Source organism: Bufo bufo, chromosome 7 (assembly GCF_905171765.1).
Source record: "Bufo bufo chromosome 7, aBufBuf1.1, whole genome shotgun sequence".
In the NCBI taxonomy this organism is placed as follows: Eukaryota; Metazoa; Chordata; class Amphibia; order Anura; family Bufonidae; genus Bufo; species Bufo bufo.
In genome coordinates this window covers 63,189,972-63,205,746 of record NC_053395.1, presented here as the reverse complement: position 1 = coordinate 63,205,746, position 15,775 = coordinate 63,189,972, and the positions used below count along the sequence as shown (strand labels likewise).

The 15,775-nt window shown below is 41.3% G+C and overlaps 1 protein-coding gene across 1 annotated transcript in view; it reads right to left on the bottom strand.

Annotated features, from left to right (window-relative positions):
* LOC121008756 overlaps positions 1 to 15,775 on the bottom strand; it is a 124,269-nt gene that overhangs the window by 36,173 nt on the left and 72,321 nt on the right. The gene's annotated exons all lie outside the window — the stretch shown is intronic.

Below are 15,775 nucleotides of genomic sequence, written 5' to 3'. Positions count from 1 at the left end.
TTTAAAGTGGTTGGAGCTCTTTGTTTCCAATACATAAAGATTTAAAACATACCATGCTGTCTACCTGCCACTGCCACTAGAGGGAGTTTAAGAGCTTCTTGTTTTATATTGCACGCAATAACATGTGTGAGCTCCCTCTAGTGGTGGTTGCAGGCTGCCTGAATTTTACCATTTAATGCTATGCAGGACATTTTTGCACTGTACCAGAACAGAGCTCAGATTTCTGCTATTAATATATATTAAGATATTAAAAACACAGAATGTTGGACCTAAGACCACATGATGATAAACATGGAGATTCTCAATAAATATTACATTAGGGAACTGTATTATACAGTGGTATTATCTGTAGTGTTCCCTTTACTAGCAGAAGTGTTTCTCGTAAAACAGCACAGCAGCATTGAGGAACTGAAATTCCAGGAAAATGCTTTTTTCACAGCAGCTTTTGCCTAGATTAACATCCCATTAACATTGTGCCGGGTTCTGAAAAACTTTTTGTTCACCAGTTTAACCAGTCCTATTTACAATCAAGATTCAAGTCTCTGAAATATGAGATTCAGATTATTTCACATGCCAGTCTTAACTGAAGTTTGTTGGATTAAAATGTGTCAAGTTTATGACGCCTTATTAAAATTCGTTTTGTGAAAAAAGCACAATAAAAAAAGCCAACAAAACTTGTGCACAGAAAAAACAAACAAAAAAAACACTGTCATATATGTACACAAGAAAAATGCCCACAAAAAGTTCCCCACGTGGAAAATTGCCCAAATGGAAAAATTCCCACTGTTACCTGCTAACTGCACAGTCAGATCTCACACACAGACTTCTGTACAATCTGACTGATTTGTGTGTAGGTAAGACAGTAAATCTGTGCAGTACTCAGCTGCAAGGATCTCATGGAAGGATGAGAGCATGATGGGTCATTGTAAGTGGCATTCTAGTGGGGCGTATAGTAGTATGGTACTGTGGTTGGCATGGTGGTGGATCACTGGGGCACTATGTCTGTACCATATTGCTTAAATATTATCCATTAGAAATGTACAGTAAAAGTCTCCTTATTTATACTACAGACCCCTAATGACTGTCCTGTTTTGTGCCTTAAATGACCAAGTCATTTTTTTCATTTTTTTTTTTCTTTTCTTCATCGTACACCAAGAGCTATAACCTCTTTATTATTCTTTTTTATTCAATATAGCTGTATAGTGGCTTATCTTTTGCAGGACCATCCCCTAGAATGTCCCCTTAGTGCCCCCACACAGTAGTTAGGGCCCCTTATTGCCCCCTTCACAGTAATCATGTCCCCCTAGTGCTTCCACATAGTTGTTATTTCCTCTTAGTGCCCCCTTTACAGTAGTCATGACCAATAAGTGCCCCCACACAGTAGTCATACCCCCATTTTGGTGTCCTCACACAGTAGAATGCCACCTTAGTGCCCACACAGTAGTTATGACCATCTTCACAGTAGTCATTAGTGCCCCCACACATTAGTTATACACTCTTAGTGCCCTCTTCACAGCAGAATTTCCACTTATGCCCCCACACAGCAGTTATGCCCCATAAGTGCCCCATCACAGTACTCATGTCCCCTTAGTACCCCTGCACAGTACTTATTCCCCCTTAGTGCCCCTACACAGTAGAATGTCCACTTAGTGCCCCCTTCACAGTAGTCATGACCACTAAGTGTCCCTACATCATAGTCATGCTCCCTTGGTGCCCCAACATAGTAGTCATTTCCTCCTAGTGCCCCTTCACAGTAGTCATTCCCCCTTCACAGTAGTGCTGACCCCTTAGTGCCCCCCTTACAGTGATGGTGACCCCTTAGAGCCCTCTCACAGTAGTACTGGCCTCTTAGTGACCCTTAACAGTAGTGCTGGCCCCTTAGTGTTACCCTTACTGTTGTGCTGCCCCCTTAGTGCCTTAGTACAGTAGCGCTGCCTCTGTAGCGTTAATGTAGTAAAAAAAAAAAGAATACTTACCTAGCTCCATTCCCCAATTAAAAGGACCACATTATGCCTCCCCAGTAGGTGGGATGCAGTGACATCATCATACCTGCTGGGATGAGTAGAAGAGTGCACAAGCCAGGAACGTATGGAGGAAAGATCCTGAGGCCATGCGTTCTTTTACTCAGCCCAGCAGACAAATTTTAGCCAAAATTTTTTAAATGCTAAAATAACTTGCTGCTCTAACTAAAATCACTTATGATCATGTTTTATGCTTTATCGTTCACAAACACAAATGTGGATAAAAAGCTCGTATATAAAAATATGTGCCAGTACTTTTAAACAATAGGTTGAGTGATAGCTATGAAAATACTTTCCATTACAGAATATATAATAGTGCATATTAGGTTGACTTTATTGAGGTTAACAATGTGACACCACTTTCTGGCATGAAAAGACTCTTTGTTAAGAGTAAAACACCACTTCCTATGAAACACTGCACCTTTTCAGCAGAATTTTATCTTCTACGCATTCAATTATATTGACATAAGGTACCTCACACAGAAACATGCTTCACTTCTCATAGTTAAATGTGAAAACATCAAAACCAATAATTATAAAATGTAAATGGTAAATCAACCACAGAGTGACTATAAAAAGCAGCCATTATGAACATAAAGATATTTTTCCAAATAATTACAGTTACAATTCTTGAAAGGTTGATGAAATTCTAATTCATTAAATAAATATTAAAGAAAGATGGGTCATCAGTATCTGCAAAATAAAGAAATTAGGCACCTTTTCTTCTATCCAGTGTTGCACCCTTGTTTACAGAAATATCAGACGGGTGGGGGTCCGAATCTCTACACCCATGCTGATCAGCTGTGGTGCTCGTGTTGTGTCCTTTTCAATGTATGACCCCTTTAGTGACTACGCAAATATTTTTAAAATCGCATTCCAAGAGCTATAACTTTTTTGTTTTCTCATCAATGTACTTGTATGAGGTTTTATTTTTTGCAGGACACGTTATACTTTTTAATGCACCATTTTAGATACATGTAATGATTGATTAAAGCCAGCTGTTTAGCTCAACCCCCCTTTGTTTACATCCGTAAAAAGGTGTATTAGTGGTCACTAAGGGGTTAACATCACGCCGTCTACATTATAAGGTAATTACAGCTCTCTCATTCAAGTGAACAGGGATAAAAAGCTGTAATTACACTGCACCACTTCAAACAGGTGATTGTGGGGGTGCCACAAGTCAGACCCCTACCGATCTGATATTGATGAACAATCCTGAGAATACATCATGAATATTATGAGGCCAAAATACCCCTTTACGTACAAAAATACTGTAAGTGTATGTTGGGGAAAGCTACCAGCATATACATGAAATGTATCAAAAGGGCTCCATTCATCTGATGCTGGTCAAAAGGGTGCTCTTGTGGTCTCCATTGGCCAGGTATACATCAGTTTAGCTTTTTTTTCTAACTGTATAGGCGAGCACTGTCCAGTACAGTGGGCCACCACAAAAACACAAAAACATGTGCCACGACATGGGCCGCCACAAAAAGATATACTGCGTATGCATAGTGTGTGTGTATATATATATATATATATATATATGAATATATATACTATATATATTATAAATATATATATATATACACACACATACATATATTTATATATAGGTATGTATATGTATATATATTGTAAGCATCCAAGGTGTGAGGTTATTGATGGCAAGTATGTGTCATTGAGGTTGCTGCTCTCAGTGATGTAAATCCCGGAGGTAAATGGCAACCAGTGATGTTAGATCGCTGAGTTTGTGGTAGATGGAATTTGGGTCGGCGATTTAGGAGTGACTGAAGAGTTCGGGTGGGAAGGTCACTCCCATACTCCATCTCGGGTGTTACCACCTCACCCAGCTGGAAGCTAATTTAAAAGACACAAGGCCAGAGTGTGTGGTGTTGGTCTGGAGAGGACTTAGGAGCACTCCTCTCCACAGTGCTCCAGAGAAGGAAAGAGACAAGACTCTGCACAAATGTGACTCCTGTATTTCTGCCTGTTTAAACATGAACCGTTTTATGACACATTAATGGGCTAACGCCAAGCCATCTTGTTGAAACAATTTTTGTTGTTGTCTTTCCAGTAAAACCCTTATGTTGCATCCAATCCTGCCGACTGCCTACCATTTGTAAAGCTAACTCCCAATATACAGGGTGGGCCATTTATATGGATACACCTTAATAAAATGGGAATGGTTGGATAAAACAGAGGCAGATATAATAAATAAGAAAACTAAGAAATATACAGAGACTCAGGGAATTAAATATGGAGGGAGTGCACATAAATCTGACATACCTAAAAAACAGACATATGTGAATGAAGATAGATCAATGGATAGGCAGGAAGATAATAGGGAAATACACCATACGATACCAACTAGTAATAGGTATGACCTATTATCAGAACAACATCATTTTTTAGATCATACTCCTGCGCATCACAAAACCCGGATGAGACAGAGAGAGGAATCACCGGGTTATCATCGCCGACAATCACCCACCCACCATTACAACCTGAGGCACAAAAATCTCCCACACCAAATACCGAGGGAGGAGAATTTTTATCATACCCCCCCCCCTCGGAAATATTATGGGAGACAAGAGGAGGAACAAATAAACAACAAAAGATCCCAATACCACAAATCGTCAGAAGAGGGAAAACTAGGAGGAGCAAAAGAAAAAGAAATGAGGTACAGGAAACATCATTAACACCAAACAAAAATGTCATTGTAAATCTCAGCTCGATTACACTTACAGAACCACAAGCTACATTATTAAGTAAGGGTTTAAAATATGCTCCCACTGCCAAAACAGATAAATTCTCCACGTACATAGGAGTGCAGAAATTTATTAGGAAAATTTGCCTAAAGAAACATTTTTAAAAAAATCCGTTAGAAACAGCAAGGAGTCAGCCGACTAATTTGTTCCAATATACCACTCTTAAGAACAAGTCAAAAATGTACCCACGCAACGAAATCAGTAAAGAAATGGCCACCTTCCAAAAATGCGTGGAAGGGGATTTAAGAAAGATGAAAGATAAGATCAAGAATAACAATTTGTCCACAAGGGAGATTTCTGCGATTGGGAATTACAAAAGAACAAGGAAATTACTAAACGTCCTGCAGAAAAGGGGGGGGGGGCCACAGTGATATTAGATACTGGGAAATATAATGATGAGTGTTGGAGACAACTGACGGATACAAACACCTATCTGAAGTTGTTAAAGGACCCATTGATACAGTTTAAACAGGAATTGGGAGAACTGTGCCAAAAAGGATTACAAGATAAGATCCTTCTCCAACGAGAATTGGATTTTATACTGGGAACTCAGGGAAGGCTACCTGCCTTCTATTGTTTGCCCAAAATCCATAAAAACCTAGTGAACCCCCCTGGACGTCCTATAGTGTCCGGTATAGGCTCCATTACCTCAAATTTGTCCAAGTATATTGACACTCACCTACAACCATTGGTGAAGAAATCTCTATCTTATGTGAAGGACACCACTCACATTATAGAGATCTTGGAACAATTGAGGGTGGAGCCTAACTGGATAATGGGCACATTATTGGCGGATTGGGAAATGACCACCATTGATCCCAAGCTGGGGGGGGACCTGGTCCTATGGCGGTGCTATATTGATGACGTGATCTTTATTTGGAAAGAAGATATGACCACATTGGAAGTTTTTTTGAAAGAATTGAATATAAATAATAAGGGCTTGATTTTCACCTCAAATATTAAAAACAAGACAGAATATTTGGATCTATCAATAGAAGTCCTTGATGGGAGATATAAATGTAGTACTTTCCAGAAACCCACGGCGACTAACAATTTTATTCCTTTCTCCAGTTGCCACCTCCCAAGGTGGTTGATTAATGTTCCCACCGGGCAGTTCAGACGGATTAAACGTAACTGCACGGAGGATGAGCAATTTGAGGAGGAAGCTATGAAATTGAAATCCTACTTTGAGGAGAAACAATATCCCATGGGAGTAATTAATGAAGCCCTAACCAATGTGAGACAACTAGACAGACAGGAATTCTTCAAGGAAAAACAACAGCCGCAGATAGCGGATCCGTCTTCTTCTTCTTTTCTGGACATCAGACTTGTGCTCCCTTTCAACATTAATTACAAAAAGATTCAAAGGATGATTAGGTCCCACTGGCCACACCTATTACATGATAAAACTATAGGCCACCTCCTACCACATACACCAAAAATTACTTTTACTAAAGCTCCGAATTTGGGTTTAAAAGTAGCCCCATCAGTCCCAAATAGAATCCAAAAAGACAACACATTAGGTTCTTTTATGAAAATGAAAGGATTCTATAAATGCGGCAGGTGCATAGGATGCAAATCCAACAATTTACCACGTAAAACCCTAGAGATTGGCTCAACCCAAAATAAATACAAATGGATAATAGACGATTGTATTTCTTGTAATACGTCAGGGGTTATTTATTTGATCCAATGCCCCTGTAACCGTCAATATATAGGACGGACCAAACGCCCTTTAAAAACAAGGATTAGGGAACATATCTCGAACATTAAGAAAGGGTATGATAAGCACTCATTGTCGAAGCATTACAAAGACGTACACAATAGTAATCCAGGTAACCTAAAATTTGTTGGATTAGAGAGGATTGAAAAACATTGGAGAGGAGGAGATTTTATTCAGAAGATGTCTAGAGCAGAATCTAGGCAGATTTATGAATTCGGTTCCTTACTACCATTTGGACTGAATTCTGACATGGAGCTGTTTGGTTTTATTTAAGGGCAGGGCCCCATCCCCGACGGGAGGTCCCTAGCTTGACCGTTCATCGGTGCTGGGACCCCCCCTCTGGTTTGGGACCCTGTCTAGATCCGACCATCTCCAAGTCAACACAATATCACTGTCTAGCACTCATCTTTATTAGTAATTATTGATTTTTATTATCCTGTGCTGTTTTTATCTAATTTTATTATTATATACAGTTTTTTAAGCTATTAGTAAATATATGTACCTTTTAACCGGGGTCTACTGATTGAGCATAATCATTAGAACAACAATCAAGTAAAAACGCACCTATAAGAGCAAAACCGCAACAAAAACGCATTAAAACCGCAACATGGCTGAAATGGCCAAAAATTCTCTAATCCTGGATTTTGGAAACTGGGATTTATGTAGAATTTATGAACGTATAAAAAGGAGGAGGTTAGGAGTGTAAGATTTACCACTGAGGAAGGGATTGGAATTATCCCGAAACGCGTCTGGGCGATCAGACACTCTGCTTATACCTCCACACAAAAGGATCTATGCATGGCCATGCTATAAAGAGAAATATCTACTAAAGAATCGTCACCTTGAAGACTGATTGAATAGCTGTTACTACCTGAGTGAACATCGAGATCGGACGCCAGTCCCACTCGGAGTATCGCGAGATTCAGCTGGACTGTTGGAAACCTGCAGGCCGTGAAGACGCAGCGGCGTGTATAGTAGTTTTCCCCCCAGCAGCTTTCTTTCAGCGTGCAAAGCAAGGAGTTCCTCTACAGGAGGTAAGACTGTTCATTGTCTAGGAAAGACTATCCTCTAGATAGAGGTAAGATCACTGTGGACACCATAGACTGTGTTGAAGTTTTATTAACAAAGTACAGACAACGGACCACATTGTTTGTGGCGGTTTAGTGAATATACAGTGTCCGGGACGTTTTCGGTTGCTATAGGAAGCAACACAACTTCATTAGCGTGTATTTACACGCAGCTCTCCATCTGGTGCCCTCTTTTTGTGTTTTATATATCACAATTTTCACATTGTCAGCACTATTGTTTAATATGGACATTATTTTTTCACCATTTTATTACTAGGAATATTGTTATCACCTTATTGATTCACTTATTGGCTTTATCACCTATGTATTTGGACACCACTGGACAACTGCTTATGGTTGAGTCTCCTATATGCTTGAATAAGCCCCTTATATGAAATAGCACCAATCTCATCAGTATTTGGTACATGGTCGACCTTTTAATTATATAGTGTTTTAACCATTGTGTTTTATGACTGTACTATTGTTATTTTGAAGATTAATTATTTTACATTTTAACTATTAAATTCTGAGTATTGCCATAGAGCGAGTGCTCGCTTCATTACTTTTTACTATATCCAATACCTTGAGGCAGGGCGTCCTCGATTTTTAGTTTGTAGCACCGTACCACCCATTAGCAACAGTGAGCCACTCCATTCAATTATCCGATATTAACTTCCTGTTTGTGGCACATTAGTATATGTGAGGGGGGAAACTTTTCAAGATGGGTGGTGACCATGGCGGCCATTTTGAAGTCGGCCATTTTGAATCCAACTTTTGTTTTTTCAATAGGAAGAGGGTCATTTGACACATCAAACTGATTGGGAATTTCACAAGAAAAACAATGGTGTGCTTGGTTTTAACGTAACTTTATTCTTTCATGAGTTATTTACAAGTTTCTGACCACTTATAAAATGTGTTCAATGTGCTGCCCATTGTGTTGGATTGTCAATGCAACCCTCTTCTCCCACTCTTCACACACTGATAGCAACACCGCAGGAGAAATGCTAGCACAGGCTTCCAGTATCCGTAGTTTCAGGTGCTGCACATCTCGTATCTTCACAGCATAGACGATTGCCTTCAGATGATACGAGATGTGCAGCACCTGAAACTACGGATACTGGAAGCCTGTGCTAGCATTTCTCCTGCAGTGTTGCTATCAGTGTGTGAAGAGTGGGAGAAAAGGGTTGCATTGACAATCCGACACAATGGGCAGCACATTGAACACATTTTGTAAGTGGTCAGAAACTTGTAAATAACTCATGAAAGAATAAAGTTACGTTAAAACCAAGTACACCATTGTTTTTCTTGTGAAATTCCCAATCAGTTTGATGTGTCAAATGACCCTCTTCCTATTGAAAAAACTAAAGTTGGATTCAAAATGGCCGACTTCAAAATGGCCGCCATGGTCACCACCCATCTTGAAAAGTTTCCCCCCTCACATATACTAATGTGCCACAAACAAGAAGTTAATATCACCAACCATTCCCATTTTATTAAGGTGTATCCATATAAATGGCCCACCCTGTATATATACAGTCAGGTCCATAAATATTGGGACATTGACACAATTCTAACATTTTTGGCTCTATACACCACCACAATGGATATAAAATGAAACAAACAAGATGTGCTTTAACTGCAGACTGTCAGCTTTAATTTGAGGGTATTTACATCCAAATCAGGTGAATGGTGTAGGAATTACAACAGTTTGCATATGTGCCTCCCACTTGTTAAGGAACCAAAAGTAATGGGACAGAATAATAATCATAAATCAAACTTTCACTTTTTAATACTTGGTTGCAAATCCTTTGCAGTCAATTACAGCCTGAAGTCTGGAACGCATAGACATCACCAGACGCTGGGTTTCATCCCTGGTGATGCTCTGCCAGGCATCTACTGCAACTGTCTTCAGTTTCTGCTTGTTCTTGGGGCATTTTCCCTTCAGTTTTGTCTTCAGCAAGTGAAATGCATGCTCAATCGGATTCAGGTCAGGAGATTGACTTGGCCATTGCATAACATTCCACTTCTTTCTCTTAAAAAACTCTTTGGTTGCTTTTGCAGTATGCTTTGGGTCATTGTCCATCTGCACTGTGAAGCGCTGTCCAATGAGTTCTGAAGCATTTGGCTGAATATGAACAGATAATATTGCTCGAAACATTTCAGAATTCATCCTGCTGCTTTTGTCAGCACTCACATCATCAATAAATACAAGAGAACCAGTTCCATTGGCAGCCATACATGCCCACGCCATGACACTACCACCACCATGCTTCACTGATGAGGTGGTATGCTTAGGATCATGAGCAGTTCCTTTCCTTCTCCATACTCTTCTCTTCCCATCACTCTGGTACAAGTTGATCTTGGTCTCATCTGTCCATAAGATGTTGTTCCAGAACTGTGAAGGCTTTTTTAGATGTCGTTTGGCAAACTGTAATCTGGCCTTCCTGTTTTTGAGGCTCACCAATGGTTTACATCTTGTGGTGAACCCTCTGTATTCACTCTGGTGAAGTCTTCTCTTGATTGTTGACTTTGACACACATACACCTACCTCCTGGAGAGTGTTCTTGACCTAGCCAACTGTTGTGAAGGGTGTTTTCTTCACCAGGGAAAGAATTCTTTGGTCATCCACCACAGTTGTTTTCTGTGGTCTTCCGGGTCTTTTGGTGTTGCTGAGCTCACCGGTGCGTTCCTTCTTTTTAGGAATGTTCCAAACAGTTGTTTTGGCCACGCCTAATGTTTTTGCTATATCTCTGATGCGCTTGTTTTGTTTTTTCAGCCTAATGATGGCTTGCTTCACTGATAGTGACAGCTCTTTGTAACTCATCTTGAGAGTTGACAGCAACAGATTCCAAATGCAAATAGCACACTTGAAATTAACTCTGGACCTTTTATCTGCTCATTGTAATTGGGATAATGAGGAAATAACACACACCTGGCCATGGAACAGCTGAGAAGCCAATTGTCCCATTACTTTTGGTTCCTTAACAAGTGGGAGGCACATAGGCAAACTGTTGTAATTCCTACACCGTTCACCTGATTTGGATGTAAATACCCTCAAATTAAAGCTGACAGTCTGCAGTTAAAAAACATCTTCTTTGTTTCATTTCAAATCCATTGTGGTGGTGTACAGAGCCAAAAATGTTAAAATTGTGTTGATGTCCCAATATTTATGGACCTGACTGTATATATATATATATATATATATATATATATATTGGTAATAGGAACAGTGCTGGAAGGCGTGTCAGGAACCTCAGCTGACATGCCTTCCAGAGAACGGCAGTCGTCTCAGAAAAGCATAGTTTGCTGAGACAGTTTTGTTTATTAATTCTAGGCTGGATTTTAGTTGGATTGTGCCAATCCACACCCTTCCAGGACGGGTATTCACTTCTACCTGAGGTGATCGCAGGTGAGGCCTGCTGTAATCAGGCTGGTATAAAGCACCTCCTAGTGTGTCAGTCTGGGGAAAGGGAGTGTTTTTGTGAAGCAGAGTCCTGGTGAGGCTCTGTGTTAGTGGTCTCAGCCAGGTTGGCTAAGGGGCCACGAGACTAGGCGATAGCCTGAAGTTTGGGGGAACTCAGCGTTGCCTGCTAGAGCGGTGGTCGCACGGCCAGATTCGGGAGGACTACTGGGCTATACTCCCCTATTAAGGTATTGGACTTGTTACAGCCTGGAGGCTGCGGAACTGTTAGGCTGAGAAAGCCGCATGTGACTACCGTATGTGAACGGTGGACTACAAGAGAGGTAGGGACGTTTATGTGTTTAGGTAGAGCCCAGAAGGGCAGGCTTTCATTTTGTACTGTTTTTGTTATTGGTGCTTATGTCACAATAAAGCACAGTTTTGATATGAAAATACGTGGTCTGAGAGGAAGTCTGTGACGTGACCCCCCTAAGAGTAGACGATCCCTTACAATATGTATATATATATGTAAAACAAAGGCCTCATTGTGTGGGCTGAAACGTTGCCTTGGGAATAAACTGGGTCACCATTTTTCACAATTTTGGAGTGCTGCATCCTTTTTGGTATATATATATATATATATATACACACACACACTATGCATACACAGTATATTTATATATATATATATATATATATATATATATATATATGATTTAGGAATACAGGGGCATACATAGAAATAATAGGGCCCCATAGCAAGAATCTTAATTGGGACCCCATGCCCCATCCCTAGCCCCTCCCACTACCAGTCCCTGGTCCCTCCCTCTACCTTGCCCTGGCTCCTTCTCTGCCCTGCCTATGAACTGCGACTGCTGCTTATTATATAGTGTGCCATACCTGCCATGAACTGTGCATGGAACATATTATATAGTGTGCCATACCTCTCATGGACTTTGCCTGTTGCGTATTATATAGTGTTCTACACCCCCATGAATTGTGTCTAGTGCTGCTTATATATAGTGTGCCACACCCCCATGAACTGTGCCTGCTGAGTATTATGTAGTGCAAGCATGTCAAACTCAAAGGCTAACATGGGCCAAAAAAACAAAATTTAAGTTTATGTGGGCCGCATCAAAAAAAAAAAAAAATAAAAAAAAAAATCGTACATTTTCATAGAACAACATTGTTGTTTCATGACTGCTGACCCCCAACATCCCGTTGCCCAATAACACAAGTGAGACCTATATATATATATACAAATATTAAACTTCACTATAAGACGCACCTAGGTTTTTGAGGAGGAAAATAAGAAAAAAATATTTTTAACCAAAAGTTGTGCTTTTGGTGGGCTTTGAATTAATGGTGGTCTGTGCATGACACTATTATGGGGGATCTGTGGATGACGCACTGTCATGTGGGGGATCTGTGGATGGCACTGTTATGGGGGATATGTGGATGGCACTGTTATGGGGGATCTGTGGATGGCGCTGTTATGGGGGATCTGTGGATGACGCACTGTCATGTGGGGGATCTGTGGATGGCACTGTTATGGGGGACCTGTGGATGGCACTGTTATGGGGGATATGTGGATGGCACTGTTATGGGGGATCTGTGGATGGCGCTGTTATGGGGGATCTGTGGATGGCGCTGTTATGGGGGATCTGTGGATGGTGCTGTTATGGGGGATCTGTGGATGGCACTGTTATGTGGATCTGTGGATGGCACTGTTATGGGGGATCTGTGGATGGCACTGTTATGGGGGATCTGTGGATGGCACTGTTATGGGGATCTGTGGATGGTACTGCTATGGGGTGGGATATCTGTGGATGGCATTGTTATGGGGTGGGGGAATCTGTGGATGGCATTGTTATGGGGTGGGGGATCTGTGGATGGTGCTGTTATGGGGGATCTGTGGATGGCATTGTTATGAGGTGGGGGATCTGTGGATGGAACTGTTATGGGGTGGGATATCTGTGGATGGTACTGCTATGGGGTGGGATATCTGTGGATGGCATTGTTATGAGGTGGGGGGATCTGTGGATGGAACTGTTATGGGGGGGATCTGTGGATGACACTGCTATATGTCATCCACAGATCCCCCTCATAACAGTGTCCTCCAATACACCGGCCCTCTGCTCACCGAAGTATTTATAAACGTGAATCCTTATCCTGTTATTAGGTTGAACTAACGCTGCGCTCTCCCATGTTCCCATGTTCCCCTGTATCCCCACAGCACTTACGAACACGCTTCCATAGCAGGCAGAGCGGACGGCACCAGTAACGTTCATTCATAAAGTGGGCGGAGCAGGCGCTCGACGTCAGTGAGTGACGTTACTGCTGCCGTCCGCTCTGCCTGCTATTGAAGCTTAAGTAAGTGCTATGGGGATACAAGGGAACATGGGAACATGGGAGAGGGCAGCGTTAGTTCAACTTAATAACAGGATAAGTATTCACGTTTATAAATACTTTGGTGAGCGGCGGGGCCCGGTGTAAGAGTACACCGGGCCCCACCCCTAGTTACGGACTCCAGCCCCTCCTCTCGCCCGGCTCATACATAGCAGTCTGCGATGCTGCAGCAGTAAAATGGAAGCATTCGCCCCACAAGACGCAGGGGCATTTCCCCCCCACTTTTGGGGGGGAAAAAGTGCGTCTTATGGGGCGAAAAATACGGTACTTTTCTTACCTTGTGAATCTGGTACCCTGCGTCTATAGCCGCAATGGCGCCGTCCGCAGCATGTCAGAACTCCAGGCGGAGCCTGATGACGTCACATCAGGACGTGACGTTTACCTCTGCGCACCTCCATCCTCTCCTGGACCGCCTCCGCCAGCCTCCATCCTCTCCTGGACCGCCTCCAACTGCTCCGCCATCCTTTAACCGCTCCTGGACCGCCTCTGACTTTTTTTATTTTATCTCCGCCCGCCTCCAGGTAACCAGAGCAATGAATAACTTTGCCGGGCCGCAAAGATATTCATTGCGGGCCGCATGTGGCCCGCGGGCCGCATGTTTGAAACCCATGATGTAGTGTGTCTTACCCTCATGATCTGTGCCTGCTTCATATTATATAGTGTTCCATAGCCCCCATGAACTGTGCGTACTGCATATTATATAGTGTGCCATACTCCCATGAACTGTGCCTGCTGCGTATTATATAATGTATCATAACCCCGATGAACTGCGCCTTCTGCCGCATATTATATAGTGTACCATACCCCCATGAACGGTGCTTTCTGATGCATATTATATAGTGTGCCATACCCTCTCCCCATGAACTGTGCCTGCTGCTGTTGCTGCTTTTTATATAATGTACTTGAAAAGATTTTTAAGAGATCCGCTCACCTCTGCTCTCTCAAGGCAGGTGCACCAACCAAAATCTGAGACACCCCTCAAAATTGGATTAAAAATGTTAAAAAATATGGATGGGCACTCTATATGAAGGTATAGGACACAGTTTATTTAAAAATAAATTCTATAACAATAAAATGCAATGGATTAAAAATGTATATATTTAAAATTCTTGCGAAATAAAACTTGATATCCTTTGACTGGAGAAAAAAAGCACAAAAAATCCTCAATCCTCACCAAGCTATCCCCATAAAGTTTGTGTAACCTATGAGGAGAGGGAGAGAGGACAATTGTGCAGTAAATCTCAATCCAAATAGATAGTGATCATTCAAAGTGTATCAAACAAATATAAAAAATGGCATATATATCCAGTTTATAAGAACGCATTAAATATTACATATATGTCCTATATTGGAATATAAAACGCACACATGTGCTGAATTGCCGCTGACTGATCCTGGTTTGGAAGTGTATCAAAGATATACAAACAACGTTCCGCATGTGCTATGTTTCCTTTGTGTTTGATATTCTTTTTGCGAAGTGTATCTAATCTCCGTTGTATCGACAGAGAGAATATTGCAATTCAACCTATTGATAGTTGTTAGTACAGAAAAGTCCTTAGTATGTTGCTAAGTGCAGTTCGTTGTTTCTCCTTAGAGTAACTTTGCTATTCTGCCTCATAGATTTTGTACCCAGAATCTGGGCTTACCTTTGCCTAGTTCTTTGTTTGCGGGGTCTTGTGAGTGGGTTCCTACTCCGTTTCAGAGGCCGGCGTCCCGGCTGTGGAGTGTATCGCGTCCCACGTGTGCCTCCCGGCTTATTTCAAGCGCTGGCTCAATACGAGAGTTGCGCACTTGCAGCTTTAGGCGCAGGTCAGTGACGTAGTGAGGTCTTTCAAAGATATCAGCAAATCTTTTCTCTTCTTCTTTGTAGTGCACTTATGTCCATAAGAAACGGGGTACTAATCCAAGGTTTCACCAGACGCGTTTCGGGGAGACGCTTTCCCCTTCTTCAGTGGTATATCTTTGATACACTTCCAAACCAGGATCAGTCAGCGGCAATTCAGCACATGTGTGCGTTTTATATTCGAATATAGGACATATATGTAATATTTAATGCGTTCTTATAAACTGGATATATATGCCATTTTTTATATTTGTTTGATACACTTTGAATGATCACTATCTATTTGGATTGAGATTTACTGCACAATTGTCCTCTCTCCCTCTCCTCATAGGTTACACAAACTTTATGGGGATAGCTTGGTGAGGATTGAGGATTTTTTGTGCTTTTTTTCTCCAGTCAAAGGATATCAAGTTTTATTTCGCAAGAAATTTAAATATATACATTTTTAATCCATTGCATTTTATTGTTATAGAATTTATGTTTAAATAAACTGTGTCCTATATCTTCATATAGAGTGCCCATCCATATTTTTTAACATTTTTAT